The sequence below is a fragment of the Mixophyes fleayi genome, chromosome 4 (assembly GCF_038048845.1).
Source record: "Mixophyes fleayi isolate aMixFle1 chromosome 4, aMixFle1.hap1, whole genome shotgun sequence".
In the NCBI taxonomy this organism is placed as follows: Eukaryota; Metazoa; Chordata; class Amphibia; order Anura; family Limnodynastidae; genus Mixophyes; species Mixophyes fleayi.
The window spans coordinates 254,308,982-254,336,357 of NC_134405.1; the positions used below are offsets into that span (position 1 = coordinate 254,308,982).

At 39.9% G+C, this 27,376-nt stretch overlaps 1 protein-coding gene across 2 annotated transcripts in view; it reads left to right on the plus strand.

The window, feature by feature from the left end:
* Nucleotides 1–540: 540 nt before the first annotated feature.
* Nucleotides 541–27,376, plus strand: part of JAKMIP2 (janus kinase and microtubule interacting protein 2) — a 103,311-nt gene continuing 76,475 nt past the window's right edge. For both annotated transcript variants that reach the window (XM_075209648.1, XM_075209649.1), the window contains exon 1: nucleotides 541–675. The gene's annotated coding sequence lies outside the window, so the exon portion shown is untranslated. The remainder of the gene's footprint in view (nucleotides 676–27,376) is intronic.

A 27,376-nucleotide genomic window follows, 5' to 3' on the forward strand; every position in this document is an offset into this window, starting at 1 on the left:
GGATGTACTTGCATTCACTGGCGTATAGTCTGTTACTGAGATGCGCTATGCAATTTTATGCAAAATACGTCAGGTTTCCACATTTCCGTTCATTAATGAATCGGCCCACTGTGTGCATACCATAGGTGGAACTGCACTTGTTAATTTTATTCAAATAGTGATGAAGAATTCTCATCAACAGTTTATTCCTGCAATGTCATTGTATTTTGGATCGCCGATTTACTATGCAGTAATAGTCACCTGAAGCTGATACTGGTCCTTAGATCATTTTCTTGTACACCCTAACTTTCATAAATGTCATGTGAAACAATGTATCATAAATTACAATACAACGGAGACATTTCTTGTGCTCTTCCCTTGTAGTAATTGGAAAGCACAGGACCATAATGACAACATGCTGTTGAAGCTCTGAATGAGAGTCTGAGCACCTACACAGCAACCTTCCATTGTGATAGCAGCCTAGTTTCCATAGGAACTGAGGGAGGGTGCTTGCAGTTACAGGCTCCATGAGCTCATTCTCTGTCTGCCTCCCTAGAAGGAGGAGGGAGGGGCTGCTGCCTGCCATCCTCAGCATCATCCCAAGCACAGCTGCTGATGTGTGCCTCGTACAGTCAGCAGCAAAATGGATTCAGCATTCAGACTGCTCACATTTCATCTCTGCCAGACCTCAACATGGTGAGTCCTTTCTGTCTTTATATGTCATTTACTATAAGGGTGTGTTTTTTCATCGTCCTCATTGTACTGGCAATCTGTGCTCTCATCATCTAATTATGGTTCAGGGATGGAGAGGATGTATATAATGATAGATTAACAAACCATGATGTATTTTAAGGATTTGTTTAAAATGACAAAATGTATATTTTTATGTTGGACCATCTGTTATAATGGTATTATTTGCTATGTACATTTGCTTTATAGTTTATTTAATTCATTATAGTACCAGTGATTGTAGTATTCGGCTGGGCCTCACCTTCATTTCCATCTGGAAGACATAGAATCTCAGGGGAGTTTAAATCAATTATTTCTATTGGTTATGTGGAACACTTTTTATTTATAGTTTTTTGTCAATTTCCTGTGTCCTGTAGAAATAGTACTATTAGAAAGGGTTTACCTGTATACATTTTACTGTTTAAAATGGCTGAAATGAAAGTGGGTTTGTTAATGTTTTATAAATAAATCACAATGTGTATGTGTTTTATATTGAACAGTGAGCTTATCGGTTAGAAATACGATCTGTATCCTTATGACCTACAAAGAGAGCCCATTGTGTGTTGAGATATTTAACCCATGTATCTCTGTCCTGCTACAACTGCAGCTATTTGCTAGTCACAATCAGAAAAGGTCATTTAAGAACAAAAGTCAAAAACCACACTGAGAATGCTATTTTGGATGTCAAACGCCTATTTTTGCACAAGTGTGTCTAGATTTCTGCAGGGCCAATGTGGCAGCGTTTGACAGGTCACAGAAGTTTGCACAGGACCATGGTAGAAATTAAGCGATTCAAGGACTTGCTAAGTGCAGATTAAGCACATGAATGCATCTAATTTAGCACTGGAATGCAAAAATATTTCATTTATCAGAGGTAAACAGATGGAGTGTGCACATTTTTAGGAACATTCCTTGCAGAGGGATGCACTTCCCTGTCCACTTCTCAATAGGACTTACATTTTGCGCCAAAACACTAGATATCTTGTCCTATACTACGTCTTCCTGTTGTACTTGAGGAGAGAAGTCAATTGCTAGACACATTCGGGGCAATGTAATAAAAACCTTCCAGTTCCAATGTCCCCTCACTTTTAGGAGAACAACTGAAAAGTTAAATTGTAGGGTTGATTCTATAATACTAATAGGTTGTACTTTTGGTGAGAAGATTTTACTCTTCCCATCCTGCACCTTCTTAGGTTCATTTACACATATAAGCACTGTGGGTCCATGGATTTTGCAGTTTGTAAATTCTCATTATAGATCAATGAAGCCCTTTCATTTAATGTATCTTGTGTATTGTTTATGCATCATACAGAAACGCAATTAATATACTTTTTCACCTTTTTGAGACACCTTGGAATACCATGGGTTAATATATTTTATTGCCTTGAGCATTTTTTTAATAAATATGTAAACACTTGTGTTGCTTTACTGCACTGATAAAAAAAAAGTGTTTTTAGTTATATTGTATTTTTATGTGGCAGGACTGCACTGTTTTTGTATCACGTGCTTAGCATTTACTGTAACCTATTGATTTCTGCTGTAAATATTGACTTGGCATTGTGCAGTGAATCTGGGGAGCATGCAGTGTTTCTATACATTTGCAGTGGTGCATATTGTTTTAGATTAGATTATTTGTGTTTGTGTATTTGTTTTCTTGAGGACTGGATTTCTCTTTAATCTCCATTTTCCCATGTAGATCATTTAATATTGTGTGTTCTTTATGATTGTTTTTGAATATGTTTGATTTAATTAAAGATCCTGACAATAATTGTGCTTATAATTTTGGTGTAAAAATGTATCCAGCTAGTTTTTTCTTATCAAGGCCTATATCTCTTGTCTTATCTCTTATCTCTTGTCTTATTTCCTTTGTGGCCTGCACCATCTCCCAAAGAGCTCCCAATTTGCTGCTCCATATCTTTCCATAGAGGGCCTATATGCAATGCAGTACTACTTACCCATTGTAATGGCATATGCATTTGCGTTCTTCCTACCTGTCAGCTCATGTAGTCCTACAGTCTGGCACACTGTTTGAGACCAGATCACATGGTCACCAGAGCTCACTGACAAACTATGGTGACCGCTTCACAACTCTACCTAGCCTGTGAAGCAATTATTTTGGCATCTGGTTTATTGCATGCATTCTTTTTTTCTCTATTTGTTTTTGTGCATCAACAATGTGAGTTGCTTCTTTTTAATATGAGTGACCTTTACATGAAGTGCCTCAGCTGAAGTACATAAAGGAGGCAGAAAGCATAACTGCTGCAGTGTGTCTGGCCAAACCATTATAAATGTCAGCTCTCCTGGGAAGATTCACATGTAGCAAACCTCATTGTATCCCGGAAATTCAGAGCTACTCACTAGTAATGTGGTTTTAATAATTGTGTTTTGTCCAGCTATAAATACTTCATCCTTTCTCTAAAGTAGATCTTTTAAATATAAATTTGTATAATATAACAAAAATGGGGGCTTAACATAATTTAGTTACAATATAGGTTGTGGGGGTAAATCTCACAGCCTTGCTACTAAGCTGTGGGAACATCCCCCATCCAGCAACCATAAACATGATGCACAGCAAATACATCATGTACAGACTCCAGGAAAAGTACATATTAGTGTTAACATTAAAATGCATTGGGAAGGCAATTAAAACAAATAGGTGTCTGCCAATGTACCTATACATGTTTATACTCAGTCTAAAGCTGGGTACACACTACAGAAATTTCAACCAACTCTTTATGCCGAGCGATTTTACATGCGATCGATGGTCCGATCGCTCGGTCTTTGGACTGCATACACACTAGCCTTGTTTAGGACGATAAAGGGTAGGGCGGACGTCACTTTAGCAACATTTTACAGCCATGTTGTCGTGAGCAATGACTGTAATTTCGTACTCACTGTTGTGGATCGGTTGGAAGTTTATACACACTACACAGCGGAAACGAGATTGGAACGAAAATCTTAAACGGTACGACCAACCAAATGAGCCAATAATCGTCCATTTGGGCAGACTTTCGACCATCGTGTCACTGCACACACTGACCCGACTTTTGAACGAGCGGTCGTATGTCGGCTGTTTGAGCCGATTATTAGATGAAAACAGTGTAGTGTGTACCCAGCTTTTCATAATGTCACTCATCCAATGATTTTAATGCCCCTGCAAAGCCCCCACATGGAGTGACGGCCACCGATATGAAGGAGAAACAGTCAGCAGCTTCTTACATGTGAAGCTACTGACTGCTGCTACACCATGTCGGTGTTTTGCAGGGTGTGTGACACATGGCTATGATTTCCTAGCTAAGCACCACACCCCCAGTCGGAGGAGCCAATGATGTTGCCCCCACCTCTTGCCTGCCAAGGTTAAAAGCAGATGGGTTGGGAACACCGGCCCTGTCAACATGCACAACATCCCCAACAGCAAGAACAACATGTAGATCACCATCAGCAAGGACAACAATGCTAGATTGGAATTTGTAATTTTGATACTGACATCTGATTTGTAAAGTCTTGCGTGTTTCTCCCAAAGAAGAGTTTCTATATGTTGAATCAGGGCTGACATTCCAAGCTTTGTTCCTTGGCAACCTCAACCCTTTCTGCTCATACTATGTACTTGACCATCATTATGTAATCCTCTAACAACATTTCCAAACCAACTATTTTCTGCTTGCAATGCCGTCCGATCTATTACATAATGGATGACTTATTTGTCTTTTACTGGGAACTTTCTTGGCATTTGTTCATAAAATTGTAGGTGATGGAGAACTAGCAGCAGTGGCACTGTCAGATATTGCCTTATCAGTTTCACGTTACCCTTGGTAAATTTACACTTTCATTCATAATATCATGTTTTTATGATATTAGGATGGGGGAGTTGCATTTCTTATTTGCAGTTGATGGGACAGAAAATTGTTTTAGACTTTTATCATGTTGAATGTCACCTGCATCTAGTTGCGTTACCGTTCGCTCTATATCAGCAGTGCTTGATACAACTTTGAAAGTAGCTTCTGACAATTGGTTGTCTCCTGTCATGTCACTTTGGGAAGCTATGTCACCAGAATCTGCATTGCGCACAACTGACTGAATTGCTTACCACTCATTATATTCTTTTTGTTCTAAATATTTAGGATTATGATGCATCAACACTACATCAATTACTTTATTACCACTGATACTATTATTATTATCATAGATTTATAAGGCGCCACAGTGCTTTCCAGCGCTGTACAGTAGGGAAAAGAGCACATAAATAAAACGGGGATATACAAGGTAGACAAAATAAATGTGACATGAAAACAAAGGGTATGAAGGACCCTTCTCATTAGATAGCTTACATACTAAGTGGAAGAGGGCACAGCTGAAACAAGAGGAGCGAGTGTGGCTTAGAGTAGAGATTGGGACAGTTGTGAGGGTGTATTAGAGTGAATAGTACTATCACGGAAAAGGTAAGCTCTAAAAAATAGATGGTTTTTCAAGGGGGTCTAAAGATTTGAAGGCTGTGGGAAAACCAGAGAAGAAATAAGCCAGCGCTCTGTATATCTGATATTATATATGGCAATATAAATGCCCATATATGTATACAAAATAAAAAGACAGTCGTCAGTGCTTATCCTTAACACTGCATATCTGTATCTAGCAAAATGAAAACATGAGGTATTGGTTCAAATTTTGATAAAAACATTTAAGCCTGCATCCCAGCGTCAAGGGCACCTCATTGTATGCAGGACCTACACTGACCTATATGCTTTAAACACCATTAAAATGCAGGTAAAATCAGATGCACTCACCTCCCAGGTTTAGGGACTTATATATTTTCCTTATATATAAGAAATAAGCCCGCACTCAGTATATCCCATATTATATATGGTACTAGCTGCATGGCCAGCGTTTGCTAGATATAAGCCCCTATAACTGTGAGGTGAGTGCATCTGATTTTTGCAGTAAGTTTCAATGGAATGTTGGGTGCGGAAGCCTGATTGCAGAGAGTTGAGAATGGAGTGAGAGGAGAGAAAGTGAAACAGGTGTTTATACACTAATCCCTGAAGTAAATTGGTGGCAAAGGGGCGGAGAGAAATAGGGCGGTAGTTGGAGAGAGGCTGGATTAAAAGATGGCGGAGTAGAGAGAGTGGAGAAATTGGGAGAGAATAGGGTCGAGAGGACAGGTTGTAGGGAGAGATGATGAGATGAGTGCAGAGATTTCATCTTCAGTTACTAGAGAGAATGATTTAAGAGTGTTCAGATGGTATGACTTGAAAGATGCAGCTTGGAGAAAGTACAATGCCTACTCCACCACACTGTCTGTTTCCTGTTCTGGGTGTAAGGCTGAGTACCCCATAGGAGAGAGCTGCAGGGAAAGTGGTGTCAGAGGAGGTGAGTCAAGTTTCTGTAATGACAAGGAGGTTGAGGATTTTAGAAATTAACAGATCATGAATGTATGCCAGTTTGTTACAAACAGATATGGTGTTCCAATGTGCACAGCAGAAGGGAAGAGAGGGTAGGTGAGCTATGTTGATAAGGTCGGCAGGATTACAAGTACAGGATGATAAGATAAAATACTAGCTTTGCTTCATTATACAAATGTAATTAGTGATTTGGGGTTGTCTGAGCAAATTTGCCCTTTTTCCCCTGCCAAATGTAAGCTAATCACATGATGGTAAATGTTTGTCATCATTTGACCTTTGAGAATGAGATGAAAGTACTTTTTCACTATTTTATATATTGTGCACAAAGTTGTTATTAGGTGTATCACAATATGATAGAGGAGATGATTTATATTCAGAAGTTTCATTATTATGTGAAATGTCAACATGGGCTAACCAATCCATAATGTCATGTGTTGCAAAACCATTGCTTTGGCAGTAGTTTGTAACATATTTTTAGGGAGTACATTTCTTCATGCAAACTGCCACTTTATATAAATATATCTCAATACAATAAGGACAATCATTACAAAGGATGGACAAACTGACTAGTGACTTACTAATCAGTGCATTATAAAGAAATGCACCAGTTAAGATGATAATGTTTTGCCTTGATATTGCTTGGGTATTCATACACTTAGATAGTTAATTGTACTAATAACAAATAGAGAAATAGTGAGAAAAATGAAAAGTAGAGAAATCATATTTTCTACTCAGTGTGTTGTAAAATATACACTATTTGTGAATTGTGCAAGAAATATGTTTTGTGGATACCTACCTTAAAGGCAAGATAGGGGTGTAGAATCTAAATAATGGGCCTGTTAGTGGCGCTACACTCGGTCTGCAGCCGAGTACGTATACAAAAGTGCCACCAACACTCTAATAACAAATTACTACAAATATAAAATGGTATACATACATCAGGCGCTCCCTTAAAGCACAAAAGAATAGGGAATCTTCTCTGTTTGCCAGACACCGACCCGTAAAGATGTTCTTACTTATATACTTGGTCACTGTGCCTAAGCTACAAAACATATTCACAACATCATCATCATCATCATCATTTATTTATATAGCGCCAGTGATTCCGCAGCGCTGTACGGAGAACTCATTCACATCAGTCCCTGCTTACATTGGAGCTTACAGTCCAAATTCTCTAACATACACACAGACAGAGAGACTAGGGTCAATTTTTGAGAGCAGCCAATTAACCTATTAGTATGTTTTTTTGGGAGCGTGGGAGGAAACCAGAACACCCGGAGGAAACCCATGCAAACACTGGGAGAACATACAAACTCCACACAGATAAGGACATGGTCGGGAATTGAACTCTTAACCCCAGCGCTGTGAAGCAGAAGTGCTAATCACTTAGCCACCGTGCTGCCCACAACACATATGGAGTAGCATAATGTAGTATGTACAATACAATAGTCTAAATAAAAGGTGAAAAATGGTGTGTATTTTCTTTCCACCGTGCAGGATTCCAATAAATAGGGGGTTATCACCTGTGATCTTCATGCACTTTCCAAGCCCTAGTGTGGGTGTATGCTTACAGAAATCAAGATCACAAGAGGTGTAGAATGGAAAAACTGCTTTCATCATCATCACCATTTATTTATATAGCGCCACTGATTCCGCAGCGCTGTACAGAGAACTCATTCACATCAGTCCCTGCCCCCATTGGAGCTTACAGTCTAAATTCCCTATCATACACACAGAAAGAGAGAGAGAGACTAGGGTCAATTTTAATAGCAGCCAATTAACCTATTAGTATATTTTTTACAAGTTATTTGGTCAGAAGTAGAGATGCTCAGAAATTGGCACAAGCTGGTTCTAAATTCAGTTGATTTTCACCAGTGTGAGAGTCAAAAACAAGTTTGCGATTTTATGTTGCTTTTCTCATTCAATATTCACTGTTCGCATTCATTGTTGCCGTTCATATTAAAATTAGAATTTTAAAATATTTTCACTTTAAAATACTATTTCAATAATAATTTTAAATACTAAAAATTTATTTAAAATTTTTATTCCAAACAGTGAACATTATTGTGTTCAAATGTCGTCCATTAAAGTTTTGCCGTTTCAATTTGGAAACAATTGCAATTTATCAATTTAAGCTCAAACATGTTCAAGCTATGCTCAACCATGTGAGAATATCCAGCGATATATTATAATAATTGCACCGATAACAGGTTTTCTATTGATGCGATGAAAGGAACTGATTTATGTTTGGACGCAACTTGCACGCAAGTTGGGTTTTACTAAAAAGTGCAGAACTTGAGCGTACTTACAACCATTTTGAGATGAAAGCGGATCTCAAGATGCATTTCAATTTGAATCTGGGTGTAAGTATGCTCTTCCTAAGCGGTACTCATCTTACGTAGACAGACAGAACAGACTGCAGTATACACACAAACGTATGTGCAATTTAAGGTCACATCAGAACGCATACCAAAAATACTTTTTTATAAATAATTGAACAACTTATAACAGTATAAAGATTAATATAAATATCTAGTTTCAAAGAAAAAATGTTTTTGATTTTACATTAAATATATAAATCAAGATGCTTTCAAAGCACACTGGAGATACAATACGTTTTTATAGTCATACACATGTTCTTGCATACATGTCATTTTTAAAGCAAAGAATATGCCGTGTCAGTCTTCACTATTAGTCAGCATTTACACCTGTCCTGTAGCTGGTGCAATGGTATCGCTGAAACCAAGCACACTTACGAGAATCTCTGAACTTGAATTGGTTGCATCAGCATCAGAATGACCGCAGCACGCCCTCACTGTACACTGTCTGTGTTAGTCCGCCCCTTCCATCCCCTGTTCCGTCCCTCAAGTCGTAGGGTATAGTAAGTATCATTTGCTTTTAGACATTAAATTGCATTCATTGGTGTAAGGTCCGTTTCTGAGAATGCACAGAGCTATTTCACACAATATACACTGCACAAATGAATGTCCGAACATGAATCAGGCCCAAAAGCTTGTATAGTAAAGACTTCACATTTCTAATAAATAGCCAGTTCTGCCATGAAGCTTGATGTGCAAGAAATTTTATAGCAATTTTAGTCATCTCAACACAAAGTAATACAAAGTCATAATTTTATTGATTATCCCAAAAATAATGAAAGCAACACATAAAAAATGGAAAAATCAAAAGCTGGTCGATCACCTCCAGTCTGTGATAAACATACCAAAAGCAGTATTGTTAAGAGCCAGGTGTATGTAATCCTTGACTACCAGAACCACTTTGCGAGATGTTCACCTTTAATAGCCCCCTTTCCGAGGAACTAGGTACATTCCACAGTACTCAGCTGCACACAGGACTTAAGCTCTGGTAGTAGTAGCTGTTGATTTACAATGGCTCATTGGAGTGAACAGAACACGATAGGAGGTATCGAGCAACTTTGATGGTGTAGTGCTGAAAACTGACAATCAGACATGCAGGGGTTAATTCAAATAACAGACAGATCAGGAGTAGAAATATATATGCAAATCCGTTTACCAAGCCAAGAGTCAGAGGTGGAGAAGATAGCAATTCCTATAAACAGACCACGGGTCAGGGCAGGTAGAGCTATAGATGCAAATCCGTTTACCAAGCCAAGAGTCTGGAATGAAGAAGACAGCAAAATCCTTTAAACAATCCAGGTCAAACAATGATAGCAGAATAGGTTAGAATACAAGGCACATTAGGTCAAGCAGGAACTATCACCAGCTTTGGTATGAAGTCCGAAAGAGGTTTATAAAGGCAGCAGCACCAAGCAGAAACATCACGATCATTAGCTGCATGAGTATATTAGGTGACTGCCCACCTGAGGCTGCCAGACTGGGAGCTGAATGAAGCTTGTAACTATTTACCTAGCAACCAGTTGTATCAGTGAACTGCAAGAATGATCCTACACGTAGTAGTAGCAGTAATTGCACAGATGATAGATCAAACAAACAAACAGGAGAGTTATAGGTAACATAATAATTCAACATGCAATTCATGAACATTAGTCACACAAAGTTTTCAGTCACAATTCTCAATGGGAACTGAGGTCTGGACCTATTTATAAAGCTCTGAAAAGCTAGACCCCTTAAACTTTAAACATAAAATTATTTTTATTTCACAGCATAAAAATTCAGAAAATAACAAACTCCTAGAACCTATTAAGGGTAATGCCTCATTTATTGAACCCTTTCACGCCAGTCACTATATCAAACCATCTCTGTACTGCAGTCTCTCTGTCTGGTCAAACACTGGTCTCACTCTGGGTCTTCTGATCAGTTCCTCTGAGCTTCTTCAAGCTGCTCCACAGCCATTCACTTGGCTGTCTCCTCAATTCTCTCCACAGAGCTGCTTCTTAGGGCTATGACTGACCTCTGTACTGTGCTGTGTGCTGAGCCTTTCTTCAGTGCTGTCTCCTTCAAGACACACATTTGCCACCTGCAGGTCTCTACTCAGCTGCCTGAACCCCACCTGGACTCTCTCCTAGGGCTGCAGATAGATGGGTAATCACACCTTTTTGGTCTTGTGGGAGAGCATCATTTATTCCCAGGCCTGAACAGATGGATGACCAGTGCCTCGTAGCCTGTAACCACCACAATGTTAAATAATGTTTATAATTGTAAATGTGGCAAGAAACTGACAAAAGATTTTTTTTTAAAAAAACTTTATTTAAAAAAACAAAAACAAAACAAAGTAAAATCACATACTCATAATAGCAAGGGAATTACACCACAATAAAATCTAGCCCCAACATGTTTAAAAATACATGATTAATAAGAAGACTCAAATACGCTTTGGAGCCTTCTCTATTTTTGTGTATATTCCACCCTAGGCTGCTTTTGGAACACCTCCTTCAACCTGAAAACAAAATTCCAAATACTGTCTGCGCTTTTCGTACTGTTTTGGACAGTCCTCCACTCCATAGTAGTGTAGGCTCTATATGTCAATCATTTGGAGCTCTTCTCTGGATCAGAGGCTCTGACTGAGCAATATATATTTCATGATGTGAGGAGAACTACCTTCCCTCTCTTGTGTGATGCTTCTATGGTACAGTGTAGCAATGATGCCTGTTACCAGTCCTCCGCATATCACTTACTACAATACATAACAACCCTACCTATAGAAAAGGTAACTACAACCCTGCCTTAATCCTGCCTGCCCATGGGTGTAACTACCGATGTATCCTAGGTCAGCAGCTTTATTGACTTCCCGCAGTATGATTGCCAACAGCACAAGGCATTTACAGCCCCAGCGAGCAGTGAGCGAAAGTTCTCGCAATCGGGTTCCAAAATGAAATACTGCTCAGAGTAGGAAATGCCGAGCATATAACAAGACAAGGTGGGCCACCAGCCCTGTAAGGGAGGGGAAGGAAGCACCTACATTTATTCTACTTGGGGGGAAATTAACCTTTATTGTTTGTTTGTTTTTACAGTAGAAAATATAGTAACACCAAATTCACTTAAGTTGCAGTGCAGGGAATTTCATGTTTCCTTGTCTTACTTTTAATATATATGTTTGTGAATAAAGTTAATTGTCTCATTTTTTTCTTGGGTTCTGTACAGTAGAAGTATAGTAGTTCCAAGCTTAGGAACCAACAATGATTGGGGTGTTCTCGTTACCCCACTCCCCATATGACTGCATAGAGACATGGTTAGTGGCAGGACAAATGTTCGGGGTGCTCAAGAACCCATAGAGCTGGCTCCTATGCTTCCAAGAGTTAATCATATTTCCACATAAAGATCTTACGTTAATTTATGAAAAATGAATAACTATTGGTGATGCCAGTGAGAACTTACTCCCCTGCTGAAAAAGTTTCATTAATCGAAAGCACTGTCTTGCTGAGTAACTAGGCTACTTCTCCTATCACTTACATTGCATTGTTTATATACTGCATTTATTCGAAATAATAAATATCAGTGCTTTTACAGTATATGCTGTCAGGTGATTCTATTTGAATAATTATTATATGTCATACTTGCCAACTCTCCCGGAATGTCCGGGAGACTCCCGCATTTTGTGAGAGTCTCCCGGACTCCCGGGCGAGTGTGGCAATCTCCCGAATTCTGCCCACTTCACTAGGAAGTGCCCCACTTCCTAGTGAAGTGGGCAGAATTAGATCCCAAACGCCGCGATTCCCGGTGAATCGCGGCGTTTGGCCCCGCCCCCGCTGTCAAATGACGCAATTTGCGTCATGACGTCACAGGGGCGGGGCCGAAATGACGCGATTTCGGCCACCCCGCCCCTTCACGCCCCCCTCCACTGGCTGGCTCCCGGAAGGGAGCTGAAGAAAGTAGGTAAGTATGTTATATGTTGCTCAGTGATATGCCATGTCACTTTAATATACTGCTCTGTTACTCTGTATGCTTCCCTGTAACACCTACTTTCTCTGTTATTTAACTGCATTATGTCTTGTGATGTCCCATATACTTTCATAGCATACAGTATCATAGCTCCCAACATATAAAATTACAAAATCGGTACAAAATAAGTCCTGCACCCATTCAGCCCAAACTGCAGCCACAAATGCTCATATTTGATAAAAACCTCCATCCACTTTTAATTAAGCCCCACCTATTCTGCAGCCTGTGAATCAGGATGTCCCGCCAAAATCGGGACAATAGGAGGTATACTAAGTATTCAGTACATATAAGTTATTATTCTGTGTAATATCTTCAAAGTTGTCCCATTCTGGTTTGTAGGGAATGGTCTAGTTAGCCATACAACCATGTTTCATACATTTGAAAATATGAAACAAATTAATAATTTACACCAAAACCACTCTCCACTTTACATCATTGAGTTTAGAGTACAAGATTTTTATGCTAAATATATAGAAGATGCCACTTTGTTTAAAAGCCTCTAAACAAAACACAATAATCCATAACATGTGCTTGTTTTTTTTATTATTTATTTCATTTTGTTATACTATGATTTGATAGTATTTTGTTTCTCAAAGACAAGCTTAAAATAGTATAAACATTTCCTAGGTATTCCGTCAAGCAAAATATTTAATAAATCATTATTGTGGAGAAAATGTATCTTGCTAATATATGAATACAGTTATAAAATGTAGATTAAATTCTCCCACCTAGAACAACAAGTATTACATAGGATTTGGGCCTATGCATGTATGTGTTCTTTCTTACACCTTTCTATGCATTTTTTTTCTTTTAATAGAAGTGATGAAAATCTAAAAATGCCTGTAAAATACATCCTTAAAAATAATGCAATAAAAATGCAGTATTTTTATTTACTGCATTTCATATCATAAATAGATATGATTTTTTATTTTATTTTGTTATCCATTTAAGTATGGCATGATAGATGCTGAGATATCTATCACGTTGTTGTAGCTTTGCTTTCAGATATGTACAGCCGTATTCAGTGTTAACACTTCATGAATTTAAACTTACATAGGAGATAAATAATGAAACACAATTGCGTTCTGCAGATTCCAAAACCAGCTTTGGAGATGATGTTTAACATTTTGTGTGCTTAATGGTACATACACAGTGATATTAGCCATGATTACACATTGTGATTGTGCTGCTTTGAGTTGTGTTCATCACTTGCTAAATCATGTTTGGACACCTGTAAAGATAGTGACTCTCGCTCCTTTTATTAAATTTGGTATTTTTACATGTTGACATTTTTCAAAATACTTACCAAATAGAATAAGTAGTGTTCTTAGTAGAGATGGTCACTGACCCCCGTGTTTTGGTTTTGTATTCGGTTTTGGATCTGGATTACCGTCGTGTTTTGGTTTTGGTTTTGCAAAACCGTAATTGCGTGTTTTGGTTTTGTTTGGTCTTGTTCTGCTATTTTGTAGGAAAATCAATGTTTTTGGGCATAAAATAACCAAATTTAGTGCTCCACCTGTTTCTTGGATAAGTAATGTAATTGTAAAGCTAATAAACTATCCAAAAAACTGTTTAATTCCTGGCAGGTAGGCCTTCATTAATTCTACACACAAACCAGATTGTTTTCCTCTCATCTATGAATATTGGCAATGCAGCCATAGTCTTTGGGTGTATATTACACCCTATACACTTATAGTTAAATATCTAAAGAAATGGACAAAGGCAGTTTGGTTTCTCTCTCTATAGCCCCCCCCCCCCCACCCTCCACTTGTAGTTGAATAGAAAAAAAGCAGCATGGATAGACTGAACAATATAAAAAATAAATGGACCAAGGTAGTTTGGTATCTGTCTGCATCAGATCCCCTCTCCACTAGGAGTAAAATAGAAAAAAAGCAGCCTGAATAGACTGAACAATATAAAATATAAATGGACCAAGGCAGTTTGGTATCAGTCTGCCCCCCTCCCCCCCCCCCCATCCACTTGTATTAAAATAGAAAAGAAGCAGCCTGCATAGACTGTAGAATTGGAATATTAAAAGAAATGGACAAAGGCAGTTTGGTATCTGTCTGCATCCTAATCATCCACATTATCATTAGCGCCCTCGTCGCCTACACAAATCTCCCCCTCATCCTCTTCTAATTCCAAAGTGGCATCCTCAATTTGTGTATCACCAGCTACACTCGGGCTGTTCAGGCACACATCAGCAGAACTGCTGAAAGGGCCCTTCTTTATGGGTACATTATCAGAATGCTCACGATTAGACATACCACTGTTGGATGGACTCTCCACAGGGATTGGTCTTAGTGTTTTCTTGCAGCTCGGCTTTCACATGTAACAGTAGTTGTGCACCACTTTTGGAATTCAATTTACTTGGTCTTGCAAATTCTATAGACAACCCTGCTTGTCTTCCTCTTCATCAATGACTCTTAGCAATTGAGCACTCGTCTTTGGGTGTATATTACACGCAAACCTTATGACTGTAAATTAGTAAAAATACAGTTTAATCCCTGATAGGCCCTCCACCATCCTTTGCATGTTAATAGTAAGATTGGTTGGAGTTATGGTCAAGGTCACACATTTTTAAAAAAAATCTTTCAAACCAGCCCAGATGTTAATCTGTTGTGCTCTGCCCCCTGCGTCATCCCTGCTTGTGTTTGGAAAGTGAATATTGGTGCCAGAACCTCACGTGCCAGAACTGCTCCCACTGGTGCCACACTGCTGCAGGACTTACACAATCAACCGCATCCTCATCGTCGGATACCCAAATCTCCCCCACATCCTCTTCTAAAGACAAAGTGTCATCCTCACTTTGTGTATCACTGGCTACACACGGGCTGTTCAGGCACACATCAGCAGAACTGCTGAAAGGGCCCTTCTTTATGGGTACACTAACAGAATGCTCACGATTAGACATCCCACTGTTGGATGGACTCTCCACAGGGATTGGTGTCATTTCTGATTCAGAGCAAACATTATCCTCTAATGCCTTACTGTTATCTTGCAGCTCGACTTTGACGCGTAACAGTAGTTGTGCACCACTTGTAGGCTCGGTAACATTTTTGGATCTGCCACTAATAGAGAAAGGCGAAGGCCTCATTCTCTCTTTGCCACTGCATGTGTAGAATGGCATGTTGGCAATTTTTTTTTTTATCGGCACTTAACTTTTGCTCAGTAACACTTCTTTTTTGCTTCAACACAGTAAAAAAAAATTATTATTTTTTTTTTGACTGATTTCGAAACACTGTGTAATTTGACATCGCCTTGCCCAGATGACGTACTGGGAACACTAACATCAGGACTGGTGACAGAACCTGGTTGCTCATTTTGCTCATATGTGGACTGCTTTGAATCTATTCTCAGCCCAAAGCACTTGTAGTGCTAAAAATTATTTGGTAGATACTGCTGACAGATAGTAATTTTGACAGCCAGAAATATTTATGCACAATTATGGGGGACACCCCAAAAGCACTGGGGAGTGCTAAAAATTATTTGGTAGATACTGCTGACAGATAGTAATTTTGACAGCCAGAAATAATTATGCACAATTATGGGGGACACCCCAAAAGCACTGGGGAGTGCTAAAAATTATTTGGTAGATACTGCTGACAGATAGTAATTTTGACAGCCAGAAATATTTATGCACAATTATGGGGGACACCCCAAAAGCACTGGGGAGTGCTAAAAATTATTTGGTAGATACTGCTGACAGATAGTAATTTTGACAGCCAGAAATATTTATGCACAATTATGGGGGACACCCCAAAAGCACTGGGGAGTGCTAAAAATTATTTAGTAGATACTGCTGACAGATAGTAATTTTGACACCCAGAAGCATTTAGGCAAAATAATGGGGGACACCCAAAAAGCACTTTGAGTGCCAAATATTGAAGAAAAAAAAAAACCCTTTATCTTCCTCTCTTCTCTAGCGATTTTTGTTAGCACAATTGGAATCAGAATATTGTATTCTCTGTCCCTGCTCTAATCAGCCTGTGACTACACCCTGCACCCTGGGAGAGACCCTATCAGAATATTCAACAGTGAAGAAATGCATCCTATGTATAGTAATAAAAATATATATATATAATATTCCTATTAATATTATGTGTATAAAGAGTGAATTTTGATGTAATTGCTGCTAATTAGTGAGTTGTGATCTCAATACTTCACTACTAAGGAAATTAATATATTAATATTAGATATTACAACGCCTCAGATCCCTCAGATTTATGTGACCTGTAATAAAGCATTCGGCCTGTGGTCTTGTGCTTTTATATGGTTACAGAACTTCACTGTGACTTCTATTATTCCTATAATTTATAGTAGAGATTGCATGATCACCCCTCCGGAAGATCACCAAAATCACCTCATTAGGGCCTGCCCCCGTTATACAATACCAAGGCCGGATTCAGGAGGTTGCACTGCTCTTCCAAGAGTCCAGGAGAGCTCTCAAAAATTTGGGAGTCTCCCAGACATCCCTGGAGAGTAGGCAATGATGATTTAACTTACATTACTACTCTCGCTGTCATTATAATGTATGCATGTACATGTGATTAGTATGGTTATTATGGTTATATGTTTCATTTATTTGTGGGCCTGTGTCCCAGATCTTTTGAGAACTTAGCAATGCCCCTGGGAATAAGGTCACTGTTATGTGATCTTTTAAAACCTCAAGGCGTGGATTATGTAGTAAGATGAATACAAGCACACTGCTCCAGGAAATTTTCTAGTTGTTGCCAGCGTAATTGAAACTGTATAATAGAAGGCTGATAATAACTAGAGTTTCAGAAGCAGGTATAGGGTTGAGTTTTTTATACAGCTGTCAAGTGCCTTACAATAGGAGACTGCTTTGTCATGGTATGCGTGGCTTCTTGTTGTTTTTTTTACAGTTAGTTGATCTAGATTCTAGAATATCACTTTACTGAGAATAGGTTCTTAGAATTGTTTTATAGGCAGTATTTGCAGTGTGGGGTTGCCATTACTTCTTTTTTGCTACATAAATTACTAACATTAGCAAGATGTGCGATATACATGTACTTCTATCTTTTTCAAAAATGCGCTCATTGAATTTTTTTGTTATAGTTTGTGCTGTACAAAGTCGTATTTAAACACCACTCTTTTCAATATGGAGAAATCTGAAATCCAACAAAACCTTGATTTGGACTTCCAATTCTTATTTTGCCAAGAGATATCGATTATAACCCAAAAAGACTGGCAGTATGACAGTGGGACAAGGGATAATGTCATCAATGTGATTATGTGACAAAGAAACATATTATGAGAGATTCAATCCAGTGTGAAATCCTGTCGGAGCCTCACAAGATGTGCGGCTACGCACCCTTCCAGGTAGTACAGTGCATAAAACATTGCTGATTTTTGCTCGCACCTAGCAAGGCTCCTAGAGTACCCCGTGCAGAATTGAAGCCCCCTGTTAGTCTACTTTTTTGTAGAAAAGGAACACTCCATGAAAACACTGCTGTCAACCTGTAAAATCTATTACTTAGAAGTTGATTGAACAAGTTACATTTTGAGTATCACTATGTGTGGAGCATATATGGGATTAGTAGCTGACAGAAAGTGCTGGTAGTTATAGTGCCATTTTTAGAGGTTTTTGGGATACCTCTTTTAAGTTGGCTCTCAATTTAAGAACACATGCAAATGTGACCCAATATAGGGACTCTGATTTCTGTTAGAAGTAGCAGTTTTATTAGTCTTTACTGGCTGGTGAAATTTTGTGAGTCTTTCTTTTCTACATAACCAATACTTGCCTATGAATTTCCTGGACTCCCAAAACAGTAGACATCCTCCCGGATCTTAATAGAGTCGGGGATTAATGATGCAATTAAACTTCATCCCAGATATGCAATGGCGTGAACTGCGGCATTTCACAGCAGGGGTCGGCGGCCTTGGTGACGCGATGGCCTGTTTATCGTATTATCTCTTTTTAATGCAACGTTATAACCATATATATGAATATGTGTGCTTATTGTACATTTTACACTATGCTCTGTACCGCTGTGACAATTAACAAATCATTGTGTACATTTTGGACAGAAAATGAGAAAAGCTTTGGTCATTTCTGTATGTATTATTATATTACTGTATATATTTCTACTGAATTAATTCTTGACAACTATTATTTGCAATCATAAAGCTCCTCTCCATTAAAATTCATTACCCTAGGCAGTCCATGTAGTAGCATTTCTGAAAATTAATTATTTGGGAATGGAATCCGTGTTGCACCCCACTGTATGCCCCTTGCGTCTTTCTCTGGGCTTATCTGTCTGGAGTAGTAATTAATGCTAATTAGAATTTTCAGGTCAGTGATGTGGCAAACTACTAAAAGGACAATTTCTTAACTTATTTTAAGGTTAGTCTTCCAGCTATTTTGACAATAAGTAGGTTGTCATGATGTGCATGATTGGTCCAGAATGACAATTTAGATTTAATAAAAGATCAGCAATTATTATTATATTACTTATTTATGAAGTGACAGCATCTTCTGCAGTGCTGTACATGATGAATAATACATACAGGGCATAATAACAATTACATGATTTTACCATTTACACAGATAATAAGAACGGAAACCCTGCTCACATAACTTAGCATGTGAAGAACATGCTAATATTTGTTTTCTTTGTCATGACAACACAGATGAAAAAGTATAAGTATAACCTAAAAAAATATCTAGGTAGTAACAAAATCAACAGATATATATTTGTCAGTATTATTGTCAGACATAACTACCTTCTTCAAATCGGAAATTTTTAATAAGGGGAATGAGAAAGAAAAGATAAAAGGATAAAAAGATAGGGGGGGAGAAGAGATAGGAAAAAGAAAGAGGGAGAGCGAAAAGCAGTGTGGCTAGAACCGCAATAGAGAAAAGAGAAAGCTAACGGAAAGAGGTACCAAAGGAAGAACATAGTACCAGCTTTAAGTAAACGAAATTGGAAAAAGGACATCCATGGGTCCCAAATTTGTTGAAAGATTTAGAGGAATTGTAAATAATACTGGTTATGAACTCCATACGATGAACATGCCATATCCGGCTACTGACGGTTGGGAGTGTTGTTTCCAATCAGCAGCAGTTTGACAGGGGGCCGCCGATATAATGTGTCAGGCTAATTTATTTTGGTGATGACTGGCAAAGGGCAATCCAAGGAGGAGAGGGAAAAACTTAGGGTCTAATGAGATATCAATCTGCATAATACTAGTGATCAGATTTTTAATGTCCAACTAAGAACGGGCTAGTTTCGGGCAGTTCCACCATATATGAAGAAATGTGCCCTCACCAAAAAATGCACGCCAGTAACTATCGAAGGTATCAGGAAGCATCTTTTTGAGGCGGGTTGCGACATAATACCAGCGAAACAGAATTTTATATACATTTTCCTTTATTCTAACACAAAAGGAGGTAAATTCTGCCAGATCTCGGTCCATTCATCATCGAGAGAGATGCCCAAGTTTCGTTCCCATCCCAGCTCATGGGGGTCACATAAAGACTCAGTAGGAAGGGTAACTTCAGAATATATGTTGGAGATCAGGCCGGAGGTAGACGTCTGGCAGAGGCACATTGTCTCGAAGGTGGTGAGGGGGCGGGAGGAACATGCTAATATATATAATGTTGTGTCCTTTCACTAAATACATTGTTATCTACTTACTAATATTTATAATAATTACTTATAAAAGCTGCAAACAGGGTATTTTGTACATACAGATACAGCTCCTTTGTTTTAGATAAATGACACAAAACCATATGCAGCTAGTGTATCATTGGAAATTCGCATCTCTATGAAACAGCCTGTTCTGCTTCGAAACAGAATTTGTGCATTGTTTGGATGTAACTTTGTTCATCTCTGGCTACTAACTATGCTGCATACATGCAGAAGTTCATGTAATTGGCTAAGGCTAATACGACATGCATCAGAACATTACTCTGAATCTGAAAGTTTTGTTTGTAGGCGAATATCTTCCACACCCCTGCACCGATTCAGATGAAAACAACGCAGGGTGGTCCAGTTGGAATCTGAACAGGTTTTTAGAGTCCTGGTTGGATCTCCCGTTAGTGTACACTAGGCAGCACTTTGACCCGGTAAGCCTGTTCTGAGCCTTCTACTGGATAAATTTGGACAAAAACTTCACAGACTGGTAACATTGGATCCCAGAAGACATACCTGGGGATTGAGCTCCCAGTCAGACCGTTGGTGTACGTTGGCCAGAACTTTGACCCAGGGAGCCTGTTCTGGGCCTTTTACTGGATGGATTTGGTTTATTTGTCTGTCCGGATTTGCATTGGACTCCCCTTCACCGATTGGGATGAAACTAACGCGAGGTAGTCCAGTTGGGTCCTAGCCAGGTTTTAAGGGGGTTAGGGTCCTGGTCGCACCTTCCGTTGGTGTACGCTGGGCAGAACTTTGTCCCAGACGCCTGTTCTTCACCTTCCACTGAATGTATTTGGAAAATATAGATATAGATATTTATATATATATATATATATTAAGAAGTTTATTTGTTGGCGAATATCTTCGACACCCCTGCACCGACTATGATGAAACCAATGCAAGGTGGTCCAGTTGGATCTTGGCCAGGTTTTAAGGGGGTCAGAGTCTATGTCGGATCTTCTGTTGGTGGACGTTTGCCAGAGCTATGGCGGGGGGAGCCTGTTCTGGGCCTTCCACTGGATGGATTTGGACATAAGCTTCACAGACTGGTAACATTGGTTCCCAGAAGACATATTAGGGGGATTTGGGTACCAGTCAGACTTCCTGTTGTTGTACCCTGGCCAGATCTTTGACCCAGGAGCCTGTTCTTCACCTTCCACTAAATGGATTTGGAAAACATTTAACGAACAAAAACAAAGCTGGACAGCCACTTATTGGGTGTATTGGAAGAGCTTCTAAGCTGTTACTTATTTTTAAAATGTTGATACTTAACATCCAACTCATTGTTAACTTAATAACTTGAAGATTAAAACACAGGCAATGCCTGGTACTTCAGCTAGCTGTAAAATAAAAGTGTTGCAACTGTACCTCTCCACATTTCAAAGAGGGACACAAAAGGAGATGATGCTCTTTTTTAAATATATATCAGACCAAAAAAGAATTAAATTTGAAGATTTAGTAGGTGCTTGAGTCAAAAATAGGGACTTTTCCTCCTAAAAGAGGGACATTTGCAACATAAGTCACTATATCATATGATTGATTCCTTTCCCTTTGGCATCTGATGACAAAATAAAACACTGTTATTTAATGAAATGCATAGTCTTTCCTCCCCCTTACACCTCACCCCCTTCTGACCTCTCTATCACTGTCGACAACACCTCTATCTCCCCTGTCCCCCAACTTCGCTGCCTCGGTGTCATCCTCAACTCCTCTCTCTCCTTTGGCCCTCATATTCTCTCTCTTGCTAAATCCTCACCATTAAGCCCTGCCCCTGCCACAAAATACAGAAATTCAAGGTATTGAATGGCGGCATTCAATAACTTGAATTTCTGTATTTTGTGGGAGGGGCGGGGCTATAGTGACATAATGACGTTGTCACACCCTCTCCTACCCTCTGTCACATGATCTGTACTCCGATCTCCCAGAGTACAGACTTAAAAAGTAGGCAAGTGTGATATAAATTACAGTATTAATATGCGTAAAAGGTAAACAACATGTATAGTGATCAGAGTGCTGCTTCTAAGGCATGTGAAGCCTTTATATTTGGGGTGACAATTATAGTTTTTCACATAAGGTTTGCTTACTCTGGGCCTGAGTCATTAAGGAGAGCAAAGCAAATAAAAGGAGTAACTTTGCACCTTGGCAAAACCATGCTGCATTGGATTGCGGTAGGGCATGTCCTAGATCAATTTTAAATTTCAGAATGAAAGTAAAGTTATCAAGTATTTGTGTGCTACATTAAAAGGCAGTCAGTATTTTCTTTACATACAAAATAATAAACTAACATGCACCCCTTGCATTGTATCATGGTTTGTTTAGGATTAAATTTACTCCTTTTTTGCCTTGCTCTCCTTAATGACTCATGCCCTCTGAGTGACCTTGTTTTATTTCAGAACTATAGGAACCCTAGAATACATTGGGGCTTATTTAAAAAAAAATTAAACATGTGTACAATTTGCAACTGATGAAACATAGTTGCATTGAAAGGGGTGCAAATATAAACTTTATTGCATGCAGGGCCAATACTGCATGCTGGACACCCATATTGGCCAGCTCTATTATTAGAGTTCGCTTAGGCTGCATGCCCCTCACACGTGTAAATCAAGTTGTGTGTTTTACATTTTCCTCCTACTATGGTTTTCCAGGGGTAAATGTTTCACCCAGTAGCTGAATTTGCTCCTAGTTCTAAATCAAAGACACTACCAAACACATAACAGCACTAGATACAGTTAAACACAAAACCTCTGATGTGCATAATAAAAAAAGCAATCTCCCTATGGCGGAATACATATGAATATACTGGGAGAGTTGTCTTTAAAAGCAAATATTTATTACACTCATATAATCACACATTATTATTATCTTTTATTATCTTTGACTTATAAGGCGCCACAAAGGGTCCGCAGCGTCGTACATTACATATACAGAAAACAGAACCAAGACACAACATGGTACACAAATATATACAAACACAGGTGACAGGGTAAAGCAAATCAGATAATATCTAACAGATAGTGAAAGGGATGGTAGAAATCAGCAAGAAGAAGGACGAAGATTAATAAAACAGGGAAAACAGGGCTAGCGAAGCAGGCCAAGAGGTACAGAGGGTGAAGGGACAGTAGAAGGAGCACACAAGGAAAAAGGGCCCTGCTCATGAGAGCTTACAACCTAAAGCGAAGGGGGGGACGACACATAAAGGGTGGTACTAACTGGGGGAGAGAGCCAGGACAAGAAAGTTAGAAGGACTGATAGACTTGAATAAAGAAATGAGTCTTAAGGGCACGCTTGAAGCCTCTGAGAGTAGATACTAACCTGATGGAACGTGGAAGATTGTTCCACAGCAGGGGAGCAGCCCGGGCAAAGTCCTGAAGACGAGTGTGAGAGGAGGTGATCAGTGAAGTAGTGAGGCGGCGGTCAGAGGCAGAGCAGAGGGGGCAAGTAGGAATGTAGGTAGAGATGAGATTGGAGATGTAGAGAGGGGAAGATTGACTAAGAGCTTTAAAGGTGAGGGTGAGGAGTTTAAATTTAATTCTGTAGGGTATGAAGAGCACACATAAAAACAAATCCCAATTTGCTCGGTATAAATCGAGACCATTCTCCTGAGAATATAATCGATGTGTACTAATAATATACCTGGGAGTCGTATCCAAGGAGCCACTGGTAAAGAATTCTAATAATGCTGTAAAGTCCTACCTTCAGTAGTTGTCAATATCTCCTGACACGGTCTTGCTGTAATTAGGCGTATCCCACCAGGGGCGCACGCAGGGGTGGTTTCTGGGTCTCCAAAAACCCCTTCCCTCCGCTAACAAAGTGCCCCACATAGCGGCACTGTAATATACAGCAGCCGCGCCGCTCTCAAAGAAGTGACCGCGGCGGTGCTGTATTGTAAACAGCACCGCCGCGGACGCTTCTCTGACAGTGCCACGGCTGCTGTATAGTACAGTGCTGCCGAAACTAAGCTGCTGCGCATGCACCCACGCATGCACAGCAGCTCTCTCGTTTTTTTGGGGGATGGGGGGGGAAACCCCCCTAAAAACCCTGCGTGTGCCCCTGCCCACAGCTCAGCACAGTGCATTGGGATTGCAGCTGGCAGAGGCGTGAGTAATATTATCCCCGCATGAGTCCGCATATATCTCATAACACCAGGGGGTAAATGTATCAAGCTGAGAGTTTTCCAGCGGGTTTGAAAAACCAATCAGTTTCTAGCTATCATTTATTTAGTACAATGCTAGCTAGAATCTGATTGGTTGCTATAGGCAACATCTCCACTTTTCAAACCCGCCGGAAAACTCTCAGCTTGATACATTTACCCCAAGGTCTCTCAAGTGTACGCATAGAAGGAGTTTTTAATACTGCCCAGTGGCCACCGTGATATATATTGACAAAGAAACCAGAAAGGGATCTGATTAACCGATATAAGCTCCAGGCTACACAGGACAACCAGTAACGCTGTTTCTTAGACATCGCTGTCAACACGTTTTGTAAGGCTCAGTCAAACTTCTTCAAAGACCAATCAATACATGCCCACAACCATATACAGTCTTACACACACCACATATAGATGTGGTGGGTGTAGACATGTTCATAATAATACAGCCCCATGTCATTGTGATAGGTTTAGGTGCACCATTCACAGTGCCCATAAACAGCCCCATAGCAGCATGCAAGTCATACGCACAATATGTAAATGTAAATATTTCAATAACCTGCACTCTTTAAATTGATAGTGCTAGTAGAAGAAAGGTCAATTAAAGGGCAATGATCAAAGGATGCTTATGGAACTAAAGCCTACAGGCTCCACAGATGTAAATCTAGCCCTCAGTATATTTATAGTATTAATGTGAATTAAGGTTATCGGAGTCTTTGGAAGCAATGGCAGTGTGAGAATGTGACATATAATGGCATTTCATCACACACATATTGTTCCCTGCTTTCCCTTCTGAGAATGCTAGAAAAGCCAACAATGAATGTGCTGTACTGTATCAGTTCCTAACAATAGCAAATTAAACAAAAGCTGTACACTACTAGCCTTATATCCCAAGGCAGTAAAATGTAGATTTCCTATTTAAATTCCTTCTCACTTTGATGAGTTAGGCACATCCTGAACTTATCACATCTTTTCAGTAAATCCCTAGTGAAGTTTAAGCTATGCAAGTCATCATTCATGTGACAGCAAGTTAGGCAGAGCAGATGCGATTAAATATTGTACAATTAGGAAAATTGGCATGTCTCCCCAAGCATTATATACTTTCTAGAAATGCAGCTCAGGATTTCCATGCATCCATTCAGTTGTTGTGTTCTAGTTTTATATACAGTCATGGTCAAAAGTTTTGAGAATGACACAAGTATTGGTTTCCACAAAGTTTGCTGCTTTAGACTGTGTGTTTGGACCTTTGTGTCAGATGTTGCAAAGTAGAAGTAAAATGACAAGCATTTCATAGGTGTCAAAGGCTTTTTTGACAATCACATTAAGTTTATGCAAAGAGTCAATATTTGCATTGTTGACCCTTCTGCAATTCGCCCTGGCATGCTGTCAATCAACTTCTGGGCCACTGTAACGGACTTACCTGATCCCCGCCGCTCCGTCCGGATGCCGCACTTCCGGTTTCGGCGGTCACATGACCGCAACCCAGAGGCGGGGATTTTGAATCCCCATCAGCATAAAAACCTCACTCTGACACTCGCTGAGTGTCAGAGCAACACTTACCTGTTCTTGGCTCCTGTACTTCGTGGATTGCTGTGTCTTCCAGTCTCCAGTGTCTTCCTGTGTGCTGATCTCTGCCTGTTTGACTACCCTGGCTCTCCTATCCCTGTGTACCGACCCGGCTTGCTGACCATTCTTCTGTTCTTGTGACCCGTGTACCGAACCTGGCTTGTTGACTCTGAGTTGCCTCCTGATTCTGCCTGACTCCATTCCTGTGTACCGAACCGGCTTGTCTGACTCCGCTACCTCCGCTCCACTCCGCTGTACTACATCTTGGGGCGAACCTGAGGACCGCGACCTGCGACTCCTGGCAGCTAAGCCCACCCCGCCTTGCGGCGGCTCTTGGTGAACACCGGGGAGATCGTTAGACTCCGCACCTCAGGTAAGCCAGCGCTAATCAAGATTAGTAGTAGAAGTATCCAGAATCTGTTACAGCCACATAGTGACTCATGGCCGCCCTTTGTTGCCTAATCCATGCTTGAAGTTTTAGAGTTTGTGGGCTTTTGTTTGTCCACTCATCTCTTTAGGATTGACCACAAGTTCTTAATGGGATTAAGGTCTGTGGAGTTTCCTGGCCATGGACCCAATTTTTTTTCACTTTTGGCTTTTGGCAAGGTGCTCCATCATGCTGAAAAAGGCATTGTTCGTCACCAAACTGTTCTTGGATGGTTGGGAGAAGTTACTCTTGGAGGATATTTTGGTACCATTCTTTATTCATGGCTGTGTTCTTATGCCAAATTGTGAGTGAGCCCACTCCCTTGGCTGAGAAGCAACCCCACATATGAATGGTCTTCGGGCAAGCATTTATCCAGATGCCCCAAACAATCTGATAGGAGATTCATCAGAGAAATGACTTTACCCCAGTCCTCAGCAGTCCAATCCCTATACCTTTTACAGAACATCAGTCTGGGAACTAGGGCAGATGACATGAAAAGGCCCCAACTATTCCCCACACTCCTTCCCACTAACCAACACCCTCACATTCTGTGTTTCCCACTCGCCAATCTAGTACTGACACCTGCCCCGACTTCGGTCCTGAACCCCACCCCAAATTACATAGAAGTATAGAAGTATCACGGGCAGCCCTTTGCAAAACTTAAGTAGTAAAGTGCAAATTAAGCTAAACTTAAATAAAACAATACATATGGAAACAACCTTATATAAAATAATAGGGGTTAAGGACTAGCCTTTTGTTAATGGGTTTTGGATGGAGGGTAGCTTATCTTTCTTCTCCTCACAGCCTGGAGAAGGTGCAATTGTGGCTTGGTAGAAGACCAGAGCAAACAGGGTCCAGTGGTTCCTCTCATTTCTGGTTTTGGGGGGGTGGGAGTTGGAGTCTGATGATAGGCAGGGAGGAGGCAGGGTGCAGGCTCAAGCTTTCATCCCGTACTGCAGAATGTATGGAGATTGAGTTCAATGTTCCACTGTCTGGGTCATTTCTTAATTAATAACAGCACTGATGGCTGGTGGCTCTGAGGTGAGACAGGAAGTTCTGACAAACACTTGTGCCCCATAGCACTCGCTGCA